Raw genomic sequence first — 14,525 nt, 5'->3', positions numbered from 1 at the left:
AAAAAAAAGTTCGAAAAATTTTGGAACCAAAAAAATTTTGACCCAAAAAAAAGTTCTAAAAATTTTGGGACCAAAAAAATTTTGACCCAAAAACAAGTTCGAAAATTTTTGGGACCAAAAAAATTTTTGACCCAAAATAAAGTTCGAAAAAATATTAACCCAAAAAAATTTTGACCCAAAAAATATTTGAGCCAAAAAAAAATGTGAAAAATTTTGGGACCAAAAAAAATTTGCCCAAAAAAAAAGTTCGAAAAATTTTGACCCAAAAAAAAGTTTGAAAAATTTTGGGACCAAAAAAATTTGAGCCAAAAAAAAGGTCGAAAAATTTTGGGACCAAAAAAAATTTGACCCAAAAAAAAGTTCGAAAAATTTTGACCCAAAAAAAACTTCGAAAAAATTTTAACCCAAAAAATTGTTTGAAAAACTTTGGGACCAAAAAAATTTTGACCCAAAAAAAACTTCGAAAAATTTTGGGACCAGAAAAAACTTTGACCCAAAAAAAAGTTCGAAAAATTTTGGGACCAAAAAAAATTTGAGCCAAAAAAAAGTTCGAAAAAATATTAACCCAAAAAAATTTTGACCCAAAAAAAAGTTAGAAAACATTTTAACCCAAAAAATATTTGAGCCAAAAAAAAGTTTGAAAAATTTTGCGACCAAAAAAAATTTGAGCCAAAAAAAAATTTAAAAAATTTTGGGACCAAAAAAATTTTGACCCAAAAAAAAGTTCGAAAAAATATTGACCCAAAAAAATTTTGACCCAAAAAAAAGTTTGAAAAATTTTGGGAGCAAAAAAATTTTGACCCAAAAAAAACTTCGAAAAAATTTTGACCCAAAAATAAAGTTCGAAAAAATATTGACCCAAAAAAATTTTGACCCAAAAAAATAGTTAGAAAACATTTTAACCCAAAAAATATTTGAGCCAAAAAAAAGTTTGAAAAATTTTGGGACAAAAAAAATGTTGATCCAAAAAAAAGTTTTAAAAATTTTGGGACCAAAAAAAATTTGACACAAAAAAAATTTGAAAAATTTTGGGACCAAAAAAAATTCGAGCTAAAAAATAGTTCGAAAAATTTTGGGACCAAAAAAATTTTGACCCAAAAAAAACTTCGAAAAAATTTTGACCCAAAAAAAAGTTCTAAAAATTTTGGGACCAAAAAAATTTTGACCCAAAAACAATTTCGAAAAATTTTGGTACCAAAAAAATTTTGACCAAAAATAAAGTTAGAAAAAATATTAACCCAAAAAAATTTTGACCCAAAAAAATAGTTAGAAAACATTTTAACCTAAAAACTGTTTGAGCCAAAAAAAAGTTTGAAAAGTTTTGGGACCAAAAAAATTTTGACCCAAAAAAAACTTCGAAAAATTTTGGGACCAAAAAAATTTTGACCCAAAAAAAAGTTCGAAGAAATATTGACCCATAAAAAATTTGAGCCAAAAAAAGGTTTGAAAAATTCTGGGACCAAAAAAATGTTGACCCAAAAAATTTTTCGAAAAAATTTTGACCCCATAAAAAGTTCGAAAAATTTTGGGACCAAAAAAATTTTGACCCAAAAAAAAGTTAGAAAAATCTTGGGACCAAAAAAATGTTGATCCAAAGAAAAGTTAGAAAAATTTTGGGACCAAAAAAAATTTGAGCCAAAAAAAAGTTAGAAAAATTTTGGGACCAAAAAAAATTTGAGCCAAAAAAAAGTTCGAAAAATCTTGGGACCAAAAAAATGTTGATCCAAAGAAAAGTTTGAAAAATTTTGGGACCAAAAAAATTTTGACCCAAAAAAAACTTCGAAAAAATTTTGACCCAAAAAAAAGTTCTACAAATTTTGGGACCAAAAAAATTTTGACAAAAAAAAAAGTTCGAAAAATATTGAACCCAAAAAAAAGTTCGAAAAATTTTGGGACCAAAAAATTTTGAGCAAAAAAAAAGTTCGAAAAATTTTAGGATCAAAAAAATTTTGAGCCAAAAAAAACTTCGAAAAAATTTTGAGCCAAAAAAAACTTCGAAAAAATTTTGACCCAAAAATAAAGTTCGAAAAAATATTAACCCAAAAAAATTTTGACCCAAAAAAATAGTTAGAAAACATTTTAACCAAAAAATATTTGAGCCAAAAAAAAGTTTGAAAAATTTTGGGACAAAAAAAAATGTTGATCCAAAAAAAAGTTTTAAAAATTTTGGGACCAAAAAAAATTTGACACAAAAAAAATTTGAAAAATTTTGGGACCAAAAAAAATTCGAGCCAAAAAAAAGTTCGAAAAATTTTGGGACCAAAAAAATTTTGACCCAAAAAAAACTTCGAAAAAATTTTGACCCAAAAAAAAGTTCTAAAAATTTTGGGACCAAAAAAATTTTGACCCAAAAACAATTTCGAAAAATTTTGGTGCCAAAAAAATTTTGACCAAAAATAAAGTTCGAAAAAATATTAACCCAAAAAAATTTTGACCCAAAAAAATAGTTAGAAAACATTTCAACCCAAAAAATATTTGAGCCAAAAAAAAGTTTGAAAAGTTTTGGGACCAAAAAAATTTTGACCCAAAAAAAACTTCGAAAAATTTTGGGACCCAAAAAATTTTGACCCAAAAAAAAGTTCGAAAAATTTTGAACCAAAAAAAACTTCGAAAAAATTTTGACCAAAAAAAAAGTTCGAAAAATTTTGGGACCAAAAAAATATTGACCCAAAAAAAATTTCGAAAAAATATTGACCCAAAAAAATTTTTAACCAAAAAAAAAGTTCGAAAAATTTTGGGAACAAAAAAATTTTGACCCAAAAAAATAGTTAGAAAACATTTTAACCCAAAAAATATTTGAGCCAAAAAAAAGTTTGAAAAGTTTTGGGACCAAAAAAATTTTGACCCAAAAAAAACTTCGAAAAATTTTGGGACCCAAAAAATTTTGACCCAAAAAAAATTTCGAAAAATTTTGAACCAAAAAAAACTTCGAAAAAATTTTGACCAAAAAAAAAGTTCGAAAAATTTTGGGACCAAAAAAATATTGACCTAAAAAAAATTTCGAAAAAATATTGACCCAAAAAAATTTTTAACCAAAAAAAAAGTTCGAAAAATTTTGGGAACAAAAAAATTTTGACCCAAAAAAAAGTTCGAAAAAATTTTGACCAAAAAAAAAGTTAGAAAAATTTTGGGACCAAAAAAATTTTGACCCAAAAAAAAGTTCGAAAAAATATTAACCCAAAAAAATTTTGACCCAAAAAAATAGTTAGAAAACATTTTAACCCAAAAAATATTTGAGCCAAAAAAAAGTTTGAAAAATTTTGGGACAAAAAAAAAATGTTGATCCAAAAAAAAGTTTTAAAAATTTTGGGACCAAAAAAAAGTTCGAAAAATTTTGGGACCAAAAAAATTTTGATCCAAAAACAAGTTCGAAAAATTTTGGGACCAAAAAAATTTTTGACCCAAAATAAAGTTCGAAAAAATATTAACCCAAAAAAATTTTGACCCAAAAAATATTTGAGCCAAAAAAAAATGTGAAAAATTTTGGGACCAAAAAAAATTTGCCCAAAAAAAGTTCGAAAAATTTTGACCCAAAAAAAAGTTTGAAAAATTTTGGGACCAAAAAAATTTGACACAAAAAAAGTTTGAAACATTTTGGGACCAAAAAAAATTTGAGCCAAAAAAAAGGTCGAAAAATTTTGGGACCAAAAAATTTTGACCCAAAAAAAAGTTCGAAAAATTTTGACCCAAAAAAAACTTCGAAAAAATTTTAACCCAAAAAATAGTTCGAAAAATTTTTGGACCAAAAAAAATTGGACCCAAAAAAAACTTCGAAAAATTTTGGGACCAAAAAAAATTTGAGCCAAAAAAAAGTTCGAAAAATTTTGGGAACAAAAAAATTTTGAGCCAAAAAAAAAACTTCGAAAAATTTTGGGAACAAAAAAATTTTGACTCAAAAAAAAGTTCGAAAAAATTTGGGACCAAAAAAATTTTGACCCAAAAAAAAGTTCGAAAAATTTTGACCCAAAAAAAACTTGGAAAAAATTTTGACCAAAGAAAAAGTTAGAAAAATTTTGGGACCAAAAAAATTTTGACCCAAAAAAAAGTTCGAAAAAATATTGACCCAAAAAAATTTTGACCCAAAAAAAAGTTTGAAAAATTTTGGGACCAAAAAAATTCCGACCCAAAAAAAACTTCGAAAAATTTTGGGACCAAAAAAATTTTGACCCAAGAAAAAGTTCTAAAAATTTTGGGACCAAAAAAATTTTGACCCAAAAACAAGTTCGAAAAATTTTGGTACCAAAAAAATTTTGACCCAAAAAAATAGTTAGAAAACATTTTAACCCAAAAAATATTTGAGCCAAAAAAAAGTTTGAAAAATTTTGGGACAAAAAAAAAATGTTGATCCAAAAAAAAGTTTGAAAAATTTTGGGACAAAAAAAAATTTGACACAAAAAAAAGTTCGAAAAATTTTGACCCAAAAAAAAGTTCGAAAAATTTTGGGACCAAAAAAATTTGACACAAAAAAAGTTTGAAACATTTTGGGACCAAAAAAAATTTGAGCCAAAAAAAAGGTCGAAAATTTTTGGGACCAAAAAAATTTTGACCCAAAAAAAAGTTCGAAAAATTTTGACCCAAAAAAAACTTCGAAAAAATTTTAACCCAAAAAATAGTTTGAAAAACTTTGGGACCAAAAAAATTTTGACCCACAAAAAACTTCGAAAAATTTTGGGACCAGAAAAAACTTTGACCCAAAAAAAAGTTCGAAAAATTTTGGGACCAAAAAAAATTTGAGCCAAAAAAAAAGTTCGAAAAAATATTAACCCAAAAAAATTTTGACCCAAAAAAAAGTTAGAAAACATTTTAACCCAAAAAATATTTGAGCCAAAAAAAAGTTAGAAAACATTTTAACCCAAAAAAAATTTGAGCCAAAAAAAAATTCAAAAAATTTTGGGACCAAAAAAAATTTGAGCCAAAAAAAAATTCAAAAAATTTTGGGACCAAAAAAATTTTGACCCAAAAAAAAGTTCGAAAAAATATTGACCCAAAAAAATTTTGAGCCAAAAAAAAGTTTGAAAAATTTTGGGACCAAAAAAATTTTGACCCAAAAAAAACTTCGAAAAAATATTGACCCAAAAAAAAGTTTGAAAAATTTTGGGACCAAAAAAATTTTGACCCAAAAAAAACTTCGAAAAAATTTTGACGCAAAAAAAAGTTCGAAAAATTTTGGGACCAAAAAAATTTTGACCCAAAAAAAAGTTCGAAAAATTTTGGGACCAAAAAAATTTTGACCCAAAAAAAAGTTCGAAGAAATATTGACCCATACAAAATTTGAGCCAAAAAAAGGTTTGAAAAATTCTGGGACCAAAAAAATGTTGACCCAAAAAAAATTTCGAAAAAATTTTGACCCCAAAAAAAGTTCGAAAAATTTTGGGACCAAAAAAATTTTGACCCAAAAAAAAGTTAGAAAAATCTTGGGACCAAAAAAATGTTGATCCAAAGAAAAGTTAGAAAAATTTTGGGACCAAAAAAAATTTGAGCCAAAAAAAAGTTCGAAAAATTTTGGGACCAAAAAAAATTTGAGCCCAAAAAAGTTAGAAAAATATTGAACCCAAAAAAAAAGTTCGAAAAATCTTGGGACCAAAAAAATGTTGATCCAAAGAAAAGTTTGAAAAATTTTGGGACCAAAAAAATTTTGACCCAAAAAAAACTTCGAAAAAATTTTGACCCAAAAAAAAGTTCTACAAATTTTGGGACCAAAAAAATTTTGACAAAAAAAAAAGTTCGAAAAATATTGAACCCAAAAAAAAGTTCGAAAAATTTTGGGACCAAAAAATTTTGAGCCAAAAAAAAGTTCGAAAAATTTTAGGACCAAAAAAATTTTGAGCCAAAAAAAACTTCGAAAAAAATTTGAGCCAAAAAAAACTTCGAAAAAATTTTGACCCAAAAATAAAGTTCAAAAAAATATTAACCCAAAAAAATTTTGACCCAAAAAAATAGTTAGAAAACATTTTAACCAAAAAATATTTGAGCCAAAAAAAAGTTTGAAAAATTTTGGGACAAAAAAAATGTTGATCCAAAAAAAAGTTTTAAAAATTTTGGGACCAAAAAAAATTTGACACAAAAATAATTTGAAATATTTTGGGACCAAAAAAAATTCGAGCCAAAAAAAAGTTCGAAAAATTTTGGGACCAAAAAAATTTTGACCCAAAAAAAACTTCGAAAAAATTTTAACCCAAAAAAAAGTTCTAAAAATTTTGGGACCAAAAAAATTTTGACCCAAAAACAATTTCGAAAAATTTTGGTACCAAAAAAATTTTGACCAAAAATAAAGTTCGAAAAAATATTAACCCAAAAAAATTTTGACCCAAAAAAATAGTTAGAAAACATTTTAACCCAAAAAATATTTGAGCCAAAAAAAAGTTTGAAAAGTTTTGGGACCAAAAAAATTTTGACCCAAAAAAAACTTCGAAAAATTTTGGGACCCAAAAAATTTTGACCCAAAAAAAAGTTCGAAAAATTTTGAACCAAAAAAATATTGACCCAAAAAAAATTTCGAAAAAATATTGACCCAAAAAAATTTTTAACCAAAAAAAAAGTTCGAAAAATTTTGGGAACAAAAAAATTTTGACCCAAAAAAAAGTTCGAAAAATTTTGAACCAAAAAAAACTTCGAAAAAATTTTGACCCAAAAAAAAGTTTGAAAAATTTTGGGACCAAAAAAATTTTGACCCAAAAAAAACTTCGAAAAATTTTGGGACCAAAAAAATTTTGACCCAAAAAAAAGTTCGAAGAAATATTGACCCAAAGAAAATTTGAGCCAAAAAAAGGTTTGAAAAATTTTGGGACCAAAAAAATGTTGACCCAAAAAAAATTTCGAAAAAATTTTGACCCCAAAAAAAGTTCGAAAAATTTTGGGACCAAAAAAATTTTGACCCAAAAAAAAGTTAGAAAAATCTTGGGACCAAAAAAATGTTGATCCAAAGAAAAGTTAGAAAAATTTTGGGACCAAAAAAAATTTGAGCCAAAAAAAAGTTCGAAAAATTTTGGGACCAAAAAAAATTTGAGCCCAAAAAAGTTAGAAAAATATTGAACCCCAAAAAAAGTTCGAAAAATCTTGGGACCAAAAAAATGTTGATCCAAAGAAAAGTTTGAAAAATTTTGGGACCAAAAAAATTTTGACCCAAAAAAAACTTCGAAAAAATTTTGACCCAAAAAAAAGTTCTACAAATTTTGGGACCAAAAAAATTTTGACAAAAAAAAAAGTTCGAAAAATATTGAACCCAAAAAAAAGTTCGAAAAATTTTGGGACCAAAAAATTTTGAGCCAAAAAAAAGTTCGAAAAATTTTAGGACCAAAAAAATTTTGAGCCAAAAAAAACTTCGAAAAAATTTTGAGCCAAAAAAAACTTCGAAAAAATTTTGACCCAAAAATAAAGTTCGAAAAAATATTAACCCAAAAAAATTTTGACCCAAAAAAATAGTTAGAAAACATTTTAACCAAAAAATATTTGAGCCAAAAAAAAGTTTGAAAAATTTTGGGACAAAAAAAAATGTTGATCCAAAAAAAAGTTTTAAAAATTTTGGGACCAAAAAAAATTTGACACAAAAAAAATTTGAAAAATTTTGGGACCAAAAAAAATTCGAGCCAAAAAAAAGTTCGAAAAATTTTGGGACCAAAAAAATTTTGACCCAAAAAAAACTTCGAAAAAATTTTGACCCAAAAAAAAGTTCTAAAAATTTTGGGACCAAAAAAATTTTGACCCAAAAACAATTTCGAAAAATTTTGGTACCAAAAAAATTTTGACCAAAAATAAAGTTCGAAAAAATATTAACCCAAAAAAATTTTGACCCAAAAAAATAGTTAGAAAACATTTTAACCCAAAAAATATTTGAGCCAAAAAAAAGTTTGAAAAGTTTTGGGACCAAAAAAATTTTGACCCAAAAAAAACTTCGAAAAATTTTGGGACCCAAAAAATTTTGACCCAAAAAAAATTTCGGAAAATTTTGAACCAAAAAAAACTTCGAAAAAATTTTGACCAAAAAAAAAGTTCGAAAAATTTTGGGACCAAAAAAATATTGACCCAAAAAAAATTTCGAAAAAATATTGACCCAAAAAAATTTTTAACCAAAAAAAAAGTTCGAAAAATTTTGGGAACAAAAAAATTTTGACCCAAAAAAAACTTCGAAAAATTTTGAACCAAAAAAAACTTCGAAAAAATTTTGACCCAAAAAAAAGTTTGAAAAATTTTGGGACCAAAAAAATTTTGACCCAAAAAAAACTTCGAAAAATTTTGGGACCGAAAAAATTTTGACCCAAAAAAAAGTTCAAAGAAATATTGACCCAAACAAAATTTGAGCCAAAAAAAGGTTTGAAAAATTTTGGGACCAAAAAAATGTTGACCCAAAAAAAATTTCGAAAAAATTTTGACCCCAAAAAAAGTTCGAAAAATTTTGGGACCAAAAAAATTTTGACCCAAAAAAAAGTTAGAAAAATCTTGGGACCAAAAAAATGTTGATCCAAAGAAAAGTTAGAAAAATTTTGGGACCAAAAAAAATTTGAGCCAAAAAAAAGTTCGAAAAATTTTGGGACCAAAAAAAATTTGAGCCCAAAAAAGTTAGAAAAATATTGAACCCCAAAAAAAGTTCGAAAAATCTTGGGACCAAAAAAATGTTGATCCAAAGAAAAGTTTGAAAAATTTTGGGACCAAAAAAATTTTTACCCAAAAAAAACTTCGAAAAAATTTTGACCCAAAAAAAAGTTCTACAAATTTTGGGACCAAAAAAATTTTGACAAAAAAAAAAGTTCGAAAAATATTGAACCCAAAAAAAAGTTCGAAAAATTTTGGGACCAAAAAATTTTGAGCCAAAAAAAAGTTCGAAAAATTTTAGGACCAAAAAAATTTTGAGCCAAAAAAAACTTCGAAAAAATTTTGAGCCAAAAAAAACTTCGAAAAAATTTTGACCCAAAAATAAAGTTCGAAAAAATATTAACCCAAAAAAATTTTGACCCAAAAAAATAGTTAGAAAACATTTTAACCAAAAAATATTTGAGCCAAAAAAAAGTTTGAAAAATTTTGGGACAAAAAAAAATGTTGATCCAAAAAAAAGTTTTAAAAATTTTGGGACCAAAAAAAATTTGACACAAAAAAAATTTGAAAAATTTTGGGACCAAAAAAAATTCGAGCCAAAAAAAAGTTCGAAACATTTTGGGACCAAAAAAATTTTGACCCAAAAAAAACTTCGAAAAAATTTTGACCCAAAAAAAAGTTCTAAAAATTTTGGGACCAAAAAAATTTTGACCCAAAAACAATTTCGAAAAATTTTGGTACCAAAAAAATTTTGACCAAAAATAAAGTTCGAAAAAATATTAACCCAAAAAAATTTTGACCCAAAAAAATAGTTAGAAAACATTTTAACCCAAAAAATATTTGAGCCAAAAAAAAGTTTGAAAAGTTTTGGGACCAAAAAAATTTTGACCCAAAAAAATCTTCGAAAAATTTTGGGACCCAAAAAATTTTGACCCAAAAAAAAGTTCGAAAAATTTTGAACCAAAAAAAACTTCGAAAAAATTTTGACCAAAAAAAAAGTTCGAAAGATTTTGGGACCAAAAAAATATTGACCCAAAAAAAATTTCGAAAAAATATTGACCCAAAAAAATTTTTAACCAAAAAAAAAGTTCGAAAAATTTTGGGAACAAAAAAATTTTGACCCAAAAAAAAGTTCGAAAAATTTTGAACCAAAAAAAACTTCGAAAAAATTTTGACCCAAAAAAAAGTTTGAAAAATTTTGGGACCAAAAAAATTTTGACCCAAAAAAAACTTCGAAAAATTTTGGGACCAAAAAAATTTTGACCCAAAAAAAAGTTCGAAAAATTTTGAACCAAAAAAAACTTCGAAAAAATTTTGACCAAAAAAAAAGTTCGAAAAATTTTGGGACCAAAAAAATATTGACCCAAAAAAAATTTCGAAAAAATATTGACCCAAAAAAATTTTTAACCAAAAAAAAAGTTCGAAAAATTTTGGGAACAAAAAAATTTTGACCCAAAAAAAACTTCGAAAAATTTTGAACCAAAAAAAACTTCGAAAAAATTTTGACCCAAAAAAAAGTTTGAAAAATTTTGGGACCAAAAAAATTTTGACCCAAAAAAAACTTCGAAAAATTTTGGGACCGAAAAAATTTTGACCCAAAAAAAAGTTCAAAGAAATATTGACCCAAACAAAATTTGAGCCAAAAAAAGGTTTGAAAAATTTTGGGACCAAAAAAATGTTGACCCAAAAAAAATTTCAAAAAAATTTTGACCCCAAAAAAAGTTCGAAAAATTTTGGGACCAAAAAAATTTTGACCCAAAAAAAAGTTAGAAAAATCTTGGGACCAAAAAAATGTTGATCCAAAGAAAAGTTAGAAAAATTTTGGGACCAAAAAAAATTTGAGCCAAAAAAAAGTTCGAAAAATTTTGGGACCAAAAAAAATTTGAGCCCAAAAAAGTTAGAAAAATATTGAACCCCAAAAAAAGTTCGAAAAATCTTGGGACCAAAAAAATGTTGATCCAAAGAAAAGTTTGAAAAATTTTGGGACCAAAAAAATTTTGACCCAAAAAAAACTTCGAAAAAATTTTGACCCAAAAAAAAGTTCTACAAATTTTGGGACCAAAAAAATTTTGACAAAAAAAAAAGTTCGAAAAATATTGAACCCAAAAAAAAGTTCGAAAAATTTTGGGACCAAAAAATTTTGAGCCAAAAAAAAGTTCGAAAAATTTTAGGACCAAAAAAATTTTGAGCCAAAAAAAACTTCGAAAAAATTTTGAGCCAAAAAAAACTTCGAAAAAATTTTGACCCAAAAATAAAGTTCGAAAAAATATTAACCCAAAAAAATTTTGACCCAAAAAAATAGTTAGAAAACATTTTAACCAAAAAATATTTGAGCCAAAAAAAAGTTTGAAAAATTTTGGGACAAAAAAAAATGTTGATCCAAAAAAAAGTTTTAAAAATTTTGGGACCAAAAAAAATTTGACACAAAAAAAATTTGAAAAATTTTGGGACCAAAAAAAATTCGAGCCAAAAAAAAGTTCGAAACATTTTGGGACCAAAAAAATTTTGACCCAAAAAAAACTTCGAAAAAATTTTGACCCAAAAAAAAGTTCTAAAAATTTTGGGACCAAAAAAATTTTGACCCAAAAACAATTTCGAAAAATTTTGGTACCAAAAAAATTTTGACCAAAAATAAAGTTCGAAAAAATATTAACCCAAAAAAATTTTGACCCAAAAAAATAGTTAGAAAACATTTTAACCCAAAAAATATTTGAGCCAAAAAAAAGTTTGAAAAGTTTTGGGACCAAAAAAATTTTGACCCAAAAAAATCTTCGAAAAATTTTGGGACCCAAAAAATTTTGACCCAAAAAAAAGTTCGAAAAATTTTGAACCAAAAAAAACTTCGAAAAAATTTTGACCAAAAAAAAAGTTCGAAAAATTTTGGGACCAAAAAAATATTGACCCAAAAAAAAATTCGAAAAAATATTGACCCAAAAAAATTTTTAACCAAAAAAAAAGTTCGAAAAATTTTGGGACCAAAAAAATTTTTGACCCAAAATAAAGTTCGAAAAAATATTAACCCAAAAAAATTTTGACCCAAAAAATATTTGAGCCAAAAAAAAATGTGAAAAATTTTGGGACCAAAAAAAATTTGCCCAAAAAAAGTTCGAAAAATTTTGACCCAAAAAAAAGTTTGAAAAATTTTGGGACCAAAAAAATTTGACACAAAAAAAGTTTGAAACATTTTGGGACCAAAAAAAATTTGAGCCAAAAAAAAGGTCGAAAAATTTTGGGACCAAAAAATTTTGACCCAAAAAAAAGTTCGAAAAATTTTGACCCAAAAAAAACTTCGAAAAAATTTTAACCCAAAAAATAGTTCGAAAAATTTTTGGACCAAAAAAAATTGGACCCAAAAAAAACTTCGAAAAATTTTGGGACCAAAAAAAATTTGAGCCAAAAAAAAGTTCGAAAAATTTTGGGAACAAAAAAATTTTGAGCCAAAAAAAAAACTTCGAAAAATTTTGGGAACAAAAAAATTTTGACTCAAAAAAAAGTTCGAAAAAATTTGGGACCAAAAAAATTTTGACCCAAAAAAAAGTTCGAAAAATTTTGACCCAAAAAAAACTTGGAAAAAATTTTGACCAAAGAAAAAGTTAGAAAAATTTTGGGACCAAAAAAATTTTGACCCAAAAAAAAGTTCGAAAAAATATTGACCCAAAAAAATTTTGACCCAAAAAAAAGTTTGAAAAATTTTGGGACCAAAAAAATTCCGACCCAAAAAAAACTTCGAAAAATTTTGGGACCAAAAAAATTTTGACCCAAGAAAAAGTTCTAAAAATTTTGGGACCAAAAAAATTTTGACCCAAAAACAAGTTCGAAAAATTTTGGTACCAAAAAATTTTTGACCCAAAAAAATAGTTAGAAAACATTTTAACCCAAAAAATATTTGAGCCAAAAAAAAGTTTGAAAAATTTTGGGACAAAAAAAAAATGTTGATCCAAAAAAAAGTTTGAAAAATTTTGGGACAAAAAAAAATTTGACACAAAAAAAAGTTCGAAAAATTTTGACCCAAAAAAAAGTTCGAAAAATTTTGGGACCAAAAAAATTTGACACAAAAAAAGTTTGAAACATTTTGGGACCAAAAAAAATTTGAGCCAAAAAAAAGGTCGAAAATTTTTGGGACCAAAAAAATTTTGACCCAAAAAAAAGTTCGAAAAATTTTGACCCAAAAAAAACTTCGAAAAAATTTTAACCCAAAAAATAGTTTGAAAAACTTTGGGACCAAAAAAATTTTGACCCACAAAAAACTTCGAAAAATTTTGGGACCAGAAAAAACTTTGACCCAAAAAAAAGTTCGAAAAATTTTGGGACCAAAAAAAATTTGAGCCAAAAAAAAAGTTCGAAAAAATATTAACCCAAAAAAATTTTGACCCAAAAAAAAGTTAGAAAACATTTTAACCCAAAAAATATTTGAGCCAAAAAAAAGTTAGAAAACATTTTAACCCAAAAAAAATTTGAGCCAAAAAAAAATTCAAAAAATTTTGGGACCAAAAAAAATTTGAGCCAAAAAAAAATTCAAAAAATTTTGGGACCAAAAAAATTTTGACCCAAAAAAAAGTTCGAAAAAATATTGACCCAAAAAAATTTTGACCCAAAAAAAACTTCGAAAAAATATTGACCCAAAAAAAAGTTTGAAAAATTTTGGGACCAAAAAAATTTTGACCCAAAAAAAACTTCGAAAAAATTTTGACGCAAAAAAAAGTTCGAAAAATTTTGGGACCAAAAAAATTTTGACCCAAAAAAAAGTTCGAAAAATTTTGGGACCAAAAAAATTTTGACCCAAAAAAAAGTTCGAAGAAATATTGACCCATACAAAATTTGAGCCAAAAAAAGGTTTGAAAAATTCTGGGACCAAAAAAATGTTGACCCAAAAAAAATTTCGAAAAAATTTTGACCCCAAAAAAAGTTCGAAAAATTTTGGGACCAAAAAAATTTTGACCCAAAAAAAAGTTAGAAAAATCTTGGGACCAAAAAAATGTTGATCCAAAGAAAAGTTAGAAAAATTTTGGGACCAAAAAAAATTTGAGCCAAAAAAAAGTTCGAAAAATTTTGGGACCAAAAAAAATTTGAGCCCAAAAAAGTTAGAAAAATATTGAACCCAAAAAAAAAGTTCGAAAAATCTTGGGACCAAAAAAATGTTGATCCAAAGAAAAGTTTGAAAAATTTTGGGACCAAAAAAATTTTGACCCAAAAAAAACTTCGAAAAAATTTTGACCCAAAAAAAAGTTCTACAAATTTTGGGACCAAAAAAATTTTGACAAAAAAAAAAGTTCGAAAAATATTGAACCTAAAAAAAAGTTCGAAAAATTTTGGGACCAAAAAATTTTGAGCCAAAAAAAAGTTCGAAAAATTTTAGGACCAAAAAAATTTTGAGCCAAAAAAAACTTCGAAAAAAATTTGAGCCAAAAAAAACTTCGAAAAAATTTTGACCCAAAAATAAAGTTCAAAAAAATATTAACCCAAAAAAATTTTGACCCAAAAAAATAGTTAGAAAACATTTTAACCAAAAAATATTTGAGCCAAAAAAAAGTTTGAAAAATTTTGGGACAAAAAAAATGTTGATCCAAAAAAAAGTTTTAAAAATTTTGGGACCAAAAAAAATTTGACACAAAAATAATTTGAAATATTTTGGGACCAAAAAAAATTCGAGCCAAAAAAAAGTTCGAAAAATTTTGGGACCAAAAAAATTTTGACCCAAAAAAAACTTCGAAAAAATTTTGACCCAAAAAAAAGTTCTAAAAATTTTGGGACCAAAAAAATTTTGACCCAAAAACAATTTCGAAAAATTTTGGTACCAAAAAAATTTTGACCAAAAATAAAGTTCGAAAAAATATTAACCCAAAAAAATTTTGACCCAAAAAAATTGTTAGAAAACATTTTAACCCAAAAAATATTTGAGCCAAAAAAAAGTTTGAAAAGTTTTGGGACCAAAAAAATTTTGACCCAAAAAAAACTTCGAAAAATTTTGGGACCCAAAAAATTTTGACCCAAAAAAA

The sequence above is a fragment of the Astyanax mexicanus genome, chromosome 2 (assembly GCF_023375975.1).
Source record: "Astyanax mexicanus isolate ESR-SI-001 chromosome 2, AstMex3_surface, whole genome shotgun sequence".
NCBI classification, from domain to species: Eukaryota; Metazoa; Chordata; class Actinopteri; order Characiformes; family Acestrorhamphidae; genus Astyanax; species Astyanax mexicanus.
Note: the sequence above shows the minus strand (reverse complement) of the source record.